General features: G+C 38.9%; 1 protein-coding gene and 1 long non-coding RNA gene across 3 annotated transcripts in view; both read left to right on the top strand.

Annotated features, from left to right (window-relative positions):
• The window catches only part of ZFAT (zinc finger and AT-hook domain containing), a 145,065-nt gene that overhangs the window by 21,828 nt on the left and 110,427 nt on the right, over window positions 1–12,810 (top strand). The gene's annotated exons all lie outside the window — the stretch shown is intronic.
• Window positions 5,566–6,342, top strand: LOC129735488 (uncharacterized). Its single transcript, XR_008731187.1, has 2 exons — window positions 5,566–6,173; window positions 6,224–6,342. It is a non-coding gene; the product is annotated as an uncharacterized LOC129735488 (long non-coding RNA).

Below are 12,810 nucleotides of genomic sequence, written 5' to 3'. Positions count from 1 at the left end.
AATGGACTGACTTTGAGTGGTCTGTTTTAGCAGTTTCTGTTACTTTTGACTCTTAGGAAAAATTACTATAAATGCCACCAGATACTCAGCACGCATTTCGTGATGTGCCTTGCTTTTTGTGGTTTTTTTTTTTTCTGGAATCCTACATTCTCGGTCTCCTTATGAGTTCATGGTGCTATTATAGTTTGCAAGTTAGATGTAACCCAAGGCTAAGGGTTAAAAAAAAAAAAAAATTGACATGGGATGTGTTTTTCCATTACAATGCATAGGGTATACAGTGGTTTGTGGTATAGTCATCTTTGTGCTAGCCCCACCGGGGCGCTGTAAAGGTTTACCGTTCATGTAAATAACAGCTTGTGAAAGTACTTCAGAATTAACTCTTAGCTGTTCCTGTTGACATGATTGATTTGAGGTTGTTTTGGAACTGGACAGTGATGTGCAAAAGTGCTTTCCGCTTTTCTCAGAGCGGGATCTGCACATGCTGTTTCTTGGATCTTGCCTGGGATTTCTTTTTTTTTCTCTTTAATCTTCTGTTTTTAAAGGAATGGCCTATGTGAGTAACTGCTGCTGAGACAGGAAAAATTCTTGTGCTACTTTTAGCGCTCCATTCTTCCCCCTCCCAAAATGTTATGTTTTTATTCCCTAACACTTAAAAGAAAGACTTTGTTCAAGTTATTTGATAGTATACTAAACCTAGGTGTTATTTGTTCAACTTTGCTATAGTGATTCTGTATGAGATTATGTCCAAAGGTACACATACTTAGAAAAGTGGAATATTTTGTCTTTAATTAATCAGAATTAAAGCTATTAGGATTTCTTAGTCCTGGGAAGGCTAGACTAATAAGCGTTGGAAAGATAATGATTTTCAAGCAGGCAGTGAATGACGAAATGTGAACCAAGGACAGCCAGTTGTCTTCTGTGATGATCCCATGACTGTAACTGTTTTGTTCCTGTTAGCTGGATGTTCTGTCTGGTGACATAGGAATATGAATGGTGATAGAAGGTAGTGAACTTATTTATTGATCTAATTCATTGCCAGCACCTCTACAGAGATTTGTTCTTAAAGCAACTGGGCACACTTAACATCTCAGTTAGCTAATATTAAAAAAAACCCATGATTTTGTTTGGCTTGATAATTCACGTAAGTATTAATAAGGACTTTGAAACAGAATCTACAGATCTTCATTTCTGTAAAAAGCAAAAAGTGTTGGTGGTAGTTTTCCAAGTTTTCTTTGCTATAAATGTTTAGCATTTCCTAGTTCTATATAGTATTTGGACTTGGAAGAAAGGAAGTGTTCTCTGTTAACAAAACGTGTTGTCTCATAATTAATATAGTAGACATTTTGGTTAGTGCTGGCTTGGCCTTCCCACGTGCCAGATAACAGTACTTCCTTTTTTTTTTTTATAAGCTCAGTTCATGTGCAGTTTGTCAGTCCAGTCTTGCGGAATTTTACTTATGCGTACATTTATATTGTACTAGTATCTAATCATGTACTTACACAGCTGTCATATGTCTGCACATGAAAAAACAAATTGAAGTGGCTTGTAACTGCAGGAAATAAATAAATTTTTTAAAATGACACTGCATTTCTGTTTGTTTGAGGGTTTTTTGCCAAGTGTTCCTTTTTTCTATACATGAAATACAAAGTACTGAACATCTTGACATGTCTCAAACATGGTGGCTGTTTGCAACTGAAAAAGGTGGGGTCTTCTGAAGTGTTGTCCAAATGCATATTTATGCCGTGATTCCGGGTGAGCTCACACTGCTACTGGGATTGCTGGGAAGGGGTGACGGGAGTTCAGCATGCTAGCTTTGCAGTTCTGTTGGTGGGGAGGAGGAGTTGAAGCGAGTGTTGCAGAACTAGGCAATGCGGGGCCACAAAGGCAACAATGAATTTTGGGAATGGAAGAGGGAGATCTGACACACCATCCTGGTGATGCGAAGCCTGTGACTATTGCTTATGTTAGAGAGTCATGGAGTAGTTTCTGATATTTTTCAGTGCACTAATTTTGGAGCAGAGGAAAATACCTGAATGACAACCAGGTTGGTGGTCCATAGGCCAGAAGTGAAATTGTAGATGCACTAGCAACTTTGTCACATGCTGTATATGCAGGTGCCATGTACAGTTTACCTTTGGAGGGGAGAGCTAGGGAGGAATACAAAGGTCCTTGCTTGCTGAGTGAGTGGAGTGCCTGTGCAGGCTAGCGTTTGGGGTTTGGATTAATTACCTGTGGGTTTTGTGACTGATTAAAAGTAATACATTCAAGTCCTCAGCGACTCTAGGCTGGCCTCCATGAAGCACTGGCTTTCCTTGCTGTGAACTCGCAGCTGCATTTGGCAGAAATGCTTGAGCTCATGTTTTTCTTCATACAAAGAACAACTGTTCAACACTTGGAGGGCATCCCCCCCTTCTGTATGTATGAAATAATCTGCATCTGTGATTCCTTCTCCCCAGCAAATCTGCAAAACACCTGTTGGGACAAGAGCTTTGAGAAGGCTGAGGCTTGGCATCCTGGTTGATTGAATTTATTCAAGTATTACTTTACTGGACTGCTGAGATCTTCTTTGTTTGCAACTGTAGATGTTAAATTAAACATACTTGTAAAATCTAAGAGAAGATGTTGAAGCTAAAGTAATCATTTTCTGCTCCCTTGTTATAATTACTTGTATTTTTCGGTAGCTAAATCTACATGGAGGAAAATAAGAATGAAAATTATCGAAATAATAGGAGTACCTTAAAGTTCTGGAGGAGAAATGGGCATTAGTTTAAGAAAATACAGCACAATTAGGAAGACATACAAATGTAGCATCAAAAGCTGTAAAACTTGGCCCACTAAGGAAACTGTTGAAATATTCAACAGCACAAAAGTTTATTTTTACATAAACAGTTTGAGATGGGCATCTTTGACCGTTACCCAGTTTGTACCACCCCATTCATCTCCCATATATATTTTGGTGTTGAATTTCAGTTTTGAGAAGTATTTGAATTTGAGATTTCTAGGTGGTGGTCTGCTCTGAGCATCAAGGGCCTTGGCAGGTAAATTGCGACAGAATGCTGATCTCTGCAGGCTGCGAGAAGTTTTTCTCCCATTTTCCTTTTTGTACCTCTACAGCATCAGGGACTGTACATATCTATTACTGTGTTCTGATATTTAGGAGATTAAATGTTTAAAATGTGTTCAAACTTCATAATGTTAGTACGGCTTAGTGTTTCATGTGCTTTGAGTTGCGTGAATTGTAGCTCACAATATACTGAAGTGTGTCTGTGCAGATTCATTTTTGGATATCTTGAAAGCCAGTGCTGTATATTTATTGTTAAGCTAATTTTTAGTTCCTGTAAACATCCTACACTCAGCTATAACAAGTGGTGGGGCTGGGGGGTGGATGTTTACTTCAACTGACTTGGAAAGGCAGCTTTCCTCAATGATCAAGTGACATATTGGCAAGAACTGAATACTATTTTTCAGTAGTATTCAAATAGCTTATTGTATTTAAATACTCTTAATTTCTGTGGAAGTAGTATGTATTTCTATAAATGTCTTAATACTCAAATTATGTTTTAGATGGGCTGTATAAAACCGCATTTATTGTGAAACAGTCTTTAACTGATGAACTCTGTATCGTTTTTTGAATTACAAATAAACTGTGATAATATATCTTTGCTTGAAGAGTAATTCTGATACCCTGATGACAGAGAAATAATCTAAAATCTTGTATTCAGTGTTCAAGTAATAAATGACTGCTGCAATTGAGAATTGTTATCTACTTGCTCATCGTCGAAGGAGGAATAGATGTATTGGGTAATGCTAAAATAAACCCAACCAACCAGCAGTAAGACTACTCAGACTTAACCATTTCTGTTGCCCTGTATATCTAACAAAATTAAAACAATCTCATTTTGACAGGCAAAATCTGGATAGGAGAACCAGGAAGGAGATGAGCATCTCTCGTTTTCCTATAACTCTTCTTACATCATGTCTTACCTCTTGAAATCATATTTTTACTAGTGATGAATGTGGTGTTAAATGGAGTATGACTCCAACATCTGGAGAATATTAAGTACCAAATTTAACAGTTCAAAATGTTTTTATTCAAATGGAAGAATGAAGGACGTGGGATTCATCATTGTGAAGCATAATCTGGCTTCTTGAGGATCGTTTTTACTGTTTTGTATCCCTGTGAATATCAGAAAGGCTTGGACTGAGATGTAACATTTCTTATGTAGAAGGCCAAACACATTCTGAAAATTATCAAGAGCATCTTTCCTCATTTAAATTCACATACATGAGCATCGTTTTGCTATAGTAAAGCTTTTTGCTGTGGTTTTATTTTTACTTCCAAACTGAGGTCTTTTTAATTGGTAGAAGTCCTTGTGAGCAGGCTGTATGGCATATACCCTACTGCAAACAGCTGCGTGCAAGAAAATGTATCAAATTCTGGGGTTTCGGATAACTCTAGTGTGTGATCGCTGCAGTACATCTATGTATTTACTGTGTGTGCGTGTCTGAGTACATAAATCAAGACCTAGTAAAACTTACTTTAGTTCATCTGTTTAATTGGTACAAAACTCTGACTTCTCCAGTTGGGGTGACCTAAGGGAGGATGAGGGATGTGAACTGTCCTTCTCGGGAAATACCATGTAATTAAAAAAGCTTACCTCCAGAAACGAATCTGCGTGTCTTTCTAGTCTGTTCTGTTCCCCGGAGTTAGATGCCTTGTGGCATGCCTAGAACTTCAAGTTGCTGGTGAAAAATTATCCTGCCAGGGGTTACCATGCTCTGGGAATGCCAGATTTTGATTGCAACATAAAGTGATGAGGCGAGAAGGATATACCTGTGAACCTGTAACGTGTTGCAGCTTTGCCGTTCCGTGTTGTGGTGATTAACGTTGACATATGCTCTTGACCTGTCCAATGAATTTCTACCCTTGTTCGTATAAAGGAACACGCAGTACATACACATCTCTCTATTCCGTCACTGAGTGCAGTGAAATGCACTTGCTGTTTGTTCTCTCTCTGGATCAGTTCCCTTTGCTTGATGTATTCTGCGGTACTGCACACTGATGTAGTGGTGGGATAGTCCAGTGACAAAAAAAAAGGGTTTGATGGCAAGAAGGAGCTCTCCAATCAACATTACTGTCAACCAAAAGGTGTAATGATTCATCTTTTCTGCAAGTACCTCGATCCAGAGCTAACTTAATTAGTAGCATGGATAGTGAGTAAACGCTCTGAGCAGATCAGGTGTGAATATATATTTGGTATTTCAGTAGGATATTTTTTTTTTAAATGCATTTGAGATCTAGAATTCATATTGCAGAAACTTTAAGTTTCGGCAAAACCGGAGTCTTGATGTTGGTTTATTATAGAAAGAATAGTTGTGACTGCTTTTGATGGGATGCTTAAAAACTAAATAGGAGTTAAAAAAAAAAAAAAGCTTATTGAAGCTTGAAATTTAATGTATTTTGAATAGTTGGGGTTTGCAGGAGTTTGAGTTTTGTAGTGGTTTCAGATTTGGGGGAGTTAAGTTTTGTTTAGCTACTCCTTGGATAAATGGGCAGTAGATCCTCTTGTCAAACAATTTCAAGTAGCTTGGCTCCTGGGAAAGGAGAGAATGCACTCCCTGGAAAGTGTCAGGACCAGTATCATGAGATGAAATTTCTAAAGGTAAGCACTGTTGGGGGAGGGTGGTGGTAGTGGTGGTCTGTTCTTTTTTCTAAGTGAGGATTCGGTAGGACAATGAGTAGCATGCCTGTGTGCATCCTTCAGTGTGCTTGGCTGCACGTATGGGTGTTGTGTAGGCTGCTAACTTATTTTACTTTTCTTGTGAAAATCTTAATTTGAGAATTAAATAGACTAATTCTTGTACTGTTCCTCCCCAGCCATATTTATTGGGTAATGCTTGTTCTGGTTTGTGCTAAAGTAAAACAAAAAGTTAAACTTCAACCTAGAATATGTAATCAAAGATTCCAAGCATAAAATAACACTGCAGAATTTGAAGCTCCGTTTTAAATCATGTAGTTCACTTTTTTCTTCCCATTGCATTGGTGGTTTTTGAAGAGATACGTCATAATCCTAGAGCGACAGCATGAAACAAAACTGGATAAATAGCTGGGAAAAGGGTACAGTGTGCACGGTTTGTGAGTCTCTGGGAGTTTCACATAATGGGGTGGAACAGTAAGTCACTTAACAGTCAAAAATTCCTCTTGAGAAACACGTAGGTGCAGTTAAATGTGTTCTTCTGTGGCGATTTTGAAAATACACGTTGATTCCTCTGTTTAGTTCCTTCTGGTTTTCTCTTGTGCTAAAAATCCAAATATTTAAATAAAAGTACGTTGATACCCGCTTTCCTGGTCTGTCTGTGTTCAAGATTGTTCTTCCACTAATTTGGTGCACATGCTCTTAACCGGCTGTGCCGCTTTAGCCAGCTTAGCGTATGTTGCACAGGGGTTCTGTGTGTGTGTGGTGAGTAAGGGTATAGTTAAAACGACTTAAAACTTCCGTGTGGTTTTACAGTAGTTGAGTATGAGTAGCAAGGATCCGGACTGGTGCTGAAGTCTGTTCAGACGGTTCTGGAACGCGCTGCATTCGGGTTTTCTGTTGGGGAACAGCAGCCCCCTAACGCGGGTGTTGAAAGAGAAGAAAGCCTGAGCGTGACAGCGCGCGGGCTGGATTGTTTGTTGTCCACTAACAGCGCTCGCTCGGTAGAGAAATAATTTCCTGTAAACAATATGGTTTTATCTTACATCTGCCATTTTAATAAAGTGAAAAATTATTTTCCCAAACTTTACACAAGCCTTATCTTTGGCAGGGATGAAAGATGCTTTGTGAACTGAACTGTTTACATAAGGTCATGGAAAACATGCTGAAAAGAAAACATATACGTTAAGTGCATAGCTTAATGCATTTTTTTTGTAAACACATTTCCCCAGATATTAATTAATTAATTGACTACCACCTAGTAGAAAACATGATCTATTAATGATCTTTTTTGGATGTTTCACATTTCAAGTCCAAGGAATTTGCAAGCTAGCAAATCTCAGCCTGCGTTCCAATTTAGTGTTAATCGTCAACAGAAATATTAAAGCTACCTGTGATTTCATGAAATACGATGTCCTTTGCGCCCACTGCACTCAGTCTTGTCTATCCTATTAAACCATCTGCTGTAGCTATTGCACGTTGCTGCCCGCCTCCTGCCTGCACTGGAGCCGTAACATGCACCCAGCACTCCTGCAGCTGCGCTGGTTCTGCAGGCGCAGGCCCTGGTGGCTGCGTTACATGCCAGAGGTTTTACTGGTGTGCCAGAGGTTTTACTGGTCTGGCTCCGTCAGCTGGAGATGCAAACTTCATACAGTCACCTGCAGAGAAGCATTAATGAGATTTTGCTTCTGCTATTAAACAAAGAGACACCCCCTACCCCTTCTTGCATGAATTAGTCATAAAAAAGCTGGTGTTACGGGATAGAGGCAGGAAATCAAGAAGCAAACTGGATCTTACCAGAAGACAGAATCTTCATGAGGAGGGAGGAAAAAAAGGGGACGTTAATACGGAGTTTTCAGGTCAGAGGCGCTAGTGTATGGGGGTGGTGGTGCTAGAGGCCAGAAGAACAGCTGTTGACCTCTGCTTCAAGACACCAAATTAAGTGAAGTGAAAGTCGCTGGTATGGCTGAGACACAAACTGAAAAAAAATCACTTTGTATTTTTTTCTGAAAAGCTGAAAAAGGGGGGTGGAAAACATCCCCAAATGGCTTTTGTAACTGAAGTAACCTTTCAGAGAATTGAGGTATTCTCCTTTCCATCTTAAATTTACTGGTGCTTCCCATTTTTATTTGCTAAAGCTGATTAAAAATCAAAGAACACCACCAAAAACCAAGCAAACAACAAAAACCCTGCCATTTTTAAATATGTGGAGGCTTGTTTTGTAGAAAAATAAATTCCAAATAAGGAGCCTAGGGAAGGGAAGGAGAAGCGCTGAAATTCAGAACTAAATTTTTTGAGATTGTATATGCAATACCAGTTTTAACTTGGAGGACACTTGCAGTTTTAAGATTTTTTCAGTCAACTGTTTTAACTCTGTAGTTTTCAAGTGACAGCTATATGCTAATAACAGAAGCCCTACTTTGCATAAAAAGTTTCATACAGGACTGTTTCCCACGGCACCTATGTAATTAGGCCATATCATTTAGAAGTTCTAAGGGTCAATCTTTAAGATGCTGGATTTGCATTAGAGACGACAAAATTTTTATGTTTGTTTTGATGCATATTAATAAACTTCCACTTTTTAAGAATATAGTAGGTCATCTATTATTCCAGGTAAGGAATATTCAGAAGATGCTTAATTTTGGTTTAATATATCTGATCCATATTTTTAATATTGTGAGAAACTTGTTTTCAGCAAGGGAGTTACGCATTAATGGGGTTCATGCTTACATATGATGTGTGTAAACAAAGCTGCTGAAGCCAGTTTAAGCTCCAGGGAGAGCAGGATTTGACTTTAATGGCTTGTAATGGCATTAAAATGCGGAGACATCTTCAGTTTTGCTGAACTTTGCCGTATAAACTTTCTTACCCATTCTCAATGTCGAAATACCACAGTATGTGCAATGTGCGCTGCCAGAGAGTAAGCGGGTGGCAGAACGATACGAACGTTTTCCATTACCTTACTTGTACGTCGTGTTTTAAATTGAACTGTGGGTTAAAAAACGGCTCCAGATTCATTCCGTATGCATTTATGCCAGAACAAGTGAAAGTGTTTGAAGCTAAATTGGAAACAAGATCCTCATTTACTCATGTGGAGTCAATCAGGAGCAGCTCGGGGGTTTTAACTACTAGAATATTTGCTTTCAAGTGCTGCTGCTGCTGATCGTGTTCCTGCATTATTTGTTTACTTGACACGAGCTGCATTTTTCAAACTCTTCTTCATATTCTGCTGCTTTGCTCCGAATTTCTGGAAGCATGGGCTGGTTTTTGAGTTGCAAGGGAGTCACAGTGTCACTAGTCTGCTGTATCTGTCTGCGGGCGTTGTTACCACTTGCCTTCCCAACTCCTGTCCGAGCTGGGGGGAAGCTTCTGTGCAGAACCGAGCCTGTCAACCCCTGTAACCTCTTCAGCGGGGGCGATAACGATTTCACCCAGCTGCCGAATGCTTGCCTGTATTGTGAAATACATTGTATTTTAAAGACATGTTTTAACTCGGACTGCAGTGTTGAAGAGAAACTTCCATGGACCTGATTACATTTACCTAGGAAAGGAACGTTAATTACTGAGGAATTCGGCATTTCAGTGAAGTGCTGGTTTATTCTCTTGGAGTCTTCCTTTCTTCTGTCAAGTAGTCCAGGCTCCTACAGAGTTTTGGGTCCAAAATTTGAATTCTAATGGGGCATATTTTGATACAATTAATATGAACACTATTTAAAGCAAGGTTACTTAAATGAAGGAACTGGTTATTGAAAGGTGTCTGCCTTCCTCCACACGTGTGGCAGGATGTTCTAGCAGTGTTGTAGGGTCTTAACAGGCCTGTATTGTGTCTGTCTGGGTTCGAACGAAGCAAAAAGGTCTGAAGCTTCACCCACAGGAGATATTCTGGCTCTTGTGCTGTCCAGAGTGTTGCTGGTGCTCAGGAATATACCAGCTGGCTTCATGACTGGAACAAAGAACTGCTTTGACACGACCATCACTGGTTTCTCTTCTTGAAGATTGCCCCTTGTAATAATATAAATATATTTAATAGGCAATATTTTAATATATAAATATATATGTGTATAAAAATAAATATAAAGACTATAAAATAACATAGTTATTTTCTAACAAATGCATAAATAAATTAAAAAAGAGTAATTGGAAGACATTTTAGTATGGTCCTAAACACAAAATGGTGCTCCTCACAGCTTGAGATGACTGTGCAGTGAATTTGCGTACAGGAATTTAGTATCGCTCTTTCTGTAACAGTCATGTGTCCTCCCACTGAGACTGATTATTAAAGCCTGCAGTGTTAAGTCGTGTTATCAGACATGTGTGCACATACAGGTCTGCCCATCTGCCAGTACAGCAAATACTGGCATGTTACTACCTCCGTGGTGGTTTTGCTCTTTCTGAAGTTTGTGGTTCCCATCATGTGTGCCTGAGTGCCAGAAAATGGGAATTACTAGGCTTGGGAGTTCTGTGGTGATGTGGGATTTTTAACTGGACTCTCTCATTTATTTTTTTTTCCAGGAATAAAAACTTGTTGGGAATTGCATTTTTAGGAACAGATGTTTGGGGACTTTCTAGATTGTCACGTTTGAAAGACATAGAAAGCAAATAGAAGAACTTGTTTGTAACACATTTTTATTTATTTTGTGGGGTGTAATATTGGTCCTTGAGATTTTTCTTCTTTAATCCTCTCACAAAATTAAGGTTCAGAGCATTGTTCACACTTAGAAATCATAGAGTGTTCCAGCTGGTTCCTTTCAGACAGAAGGAAATGCAGAGTTCCTTTAGCTGCGATAAAGGAATTGTCTTTACTCCTACCTGTCTGCTCAGAAGTAAAGGCAGAGCTCTCCCTCCCGAGGAGAGAGAACAGGGGAGCCAGTGCCGGTAATTCAAACCCAGAGACAGTGTCTTTGGTGGCCTTAGTTTGAGCACACTGAAAAGGGAGGAGCGAATCCTCCAAGTTTTAACACACACCAAGGTACGAAGGACTTTTTTTGCCAGTTTCCAGAGAACAAACCTTGTTTGTGGACATCAGACAGAAGAAGGGGTTCTCCTGTGAGCCGCGTTCACTGTGTAATGTTCAGAAGGATCCAGAAACGTCCACAAGGATCTCTGTCCTTTTTTGTTTATTTTACAGGAGATGGCTTTTTGCTTTTTTATTATTAAATTTGTTAGATCCACCTGTCTGAATGTAGTTTTGAAGAGTTGCTGTGACCTAACAAGGATTATTGTTAGGCTGCCTTGATCTCTAACAGTTGTGTAACTTCAGGCTCCCCTTGCTTAGATCTGGTATCAGGAACACGTACAGAATTTTTGTTGCCTTAAACAGCCTGTTCTTCACTCTGAGCTCTAAAAGCATGGAGCAGGGAAAGTCAGACTGTCCTGTGTGTTATGGAATTTGCATTCTCAGGGTCAGTTGCCACTAGGAATATTTTGCAAGGGTGTCTTCTAGGGTATTCACAAGGTGGCATTTTCTTAGGTGTGAAAAGATAACCAGGCACGTCTTGCTGATTATATTGTCCAGAGAAAGAGGATTCACCAAATCGTCTAATTCAGAGAATGCTTCTGTGAAAGCCCCAAAGCTTAACTGATATTATGAAGATTAACTGTCCATCTCTGACAACCAAATTGCCATAAAAAACGTTACATAGGACAGAGCCCAATCTCAGAGGTTTCTGGACACATGGTGATCAAGTCTTCGTATTTTATGTAAAATAGGAAAACTTCACAGAGTGTAAGAACCTAAGCTTTTTTGAGATTGAGTAAAAAAACACCCCAACAGATGCCCCCAAAATATGAATCAGGTGAGAATATCCCACTTAAAATGATTTTCTGATGCTCAAGAATTATAAAGTCATTAGGTGCTGAAGCAGCCCTGAAAACAGTATTTCCCAAAGTCAGCGTGCTATGTGAAAATTTTATCTCCTGCTACTTGAAGGTTTGCCAGTGTGTGGTGGTCTTATGACTTCTATCACAAAGGTAGAACAAAATATTAAGCAAAAGGAAGTGTCCTGAGTATTATTTTATCACTCTTGGTTTTAAGTACGTTAGAATTACACTATGACACAGACCCACTCAGCTGACTGGTAAACACAGGATTGCTTGCTCCTAATTTATTCTCAATGCTACAGAATACTTTAACATTTTATAAGGATTTTACATGCTTTGTAGGAATAGTTTAAATTGCACCCTTGGTAACGATAATTGCTGAGAAAATTTTTTGTTGGTTAAACTTTTGTTGGCTAGCAACACTTAGAGTTGGCAGGGAGAGAATAAGTACTATGTGTCTTTACTGTAAAATGGAATAAACTTCATTTCTTCAAGATAATCTAAGAATCAATATTTGACCTGTTTTTTCTGAGCCAAAAATGGGATGTAATTTTACTGAAATACATTAAATACATGTAGACTAAAAAAAAAAAAAATCAGTGGTAGACTCTACCCATTTTTTTTAAACTAAGTTGGTAAAAAATGGCAAATATGCCCCACTCTCCCCCCTCAAAAAACAAACATACAAAAAACCAACATAACAAAAAACCCCAAAAAACAAAAAAAACCCCCACAAAACAAAAAAAAAAGAAAGAGCTTTGTGCCCAAACTGGAGCTCCATATCTATTTTCTAGTAAATCATGATGTGACAACATACACAAGCAGCCCATCTGTATAATTTCATCTATTTACTGCCACTGTCTTGAGCACAGCTACTCTTTGGAGTCATTCCTTCTGAACATCTGTTAAAAATGAACTCATTACCCTTGGAAAACTTCATTAAAACTCTCCGTGTCAGATCCAGAATGTTGGGTTTTTCATCAAGGGTAGGTGCTGTTCTGAGACAGCGGTGCTGTTCAGAGCCTGTGGTACCACACAGTGTTCCATCGGACGCTCGTATTTGCATGGATGTTGTCTCCCTAATGCCTTATCATAACCACGGTGTTCTAAGCACCTTTTCATTTGTTTGATTATATTTCTGTTCTGCAGGAATTCTAACAGTGATGTTTTATCTCCCACTAGTAAATATGTTTACATCCATGCTTAGCTCTGGCTTCCTCTCATTAGAAGACTTAGTGAAAACAGTTAAGAAGTTGTTAGGAATGTTTTCCACATAAGTTCTCTACGTTACGAT

The sequence above is a fragment of the Falco cherrug genome, chromosome 3 (assembly GCF_023634085.1).
Source record: "Falco cherrug isolate bFalChe1 chromosome 3, bFalChe1.pri, whole genome shotgun sequence".
Lineage (NCBI taxonomy): Eukaryota > Metazoa > Chordata > Aves > Falconiformes > Falconidae > Falco > Falco cherrug.
Note: the sequence above shows the minus strand (reverse complement) of the source record. Positions and strands in the feature narration are given on the sequence as shown.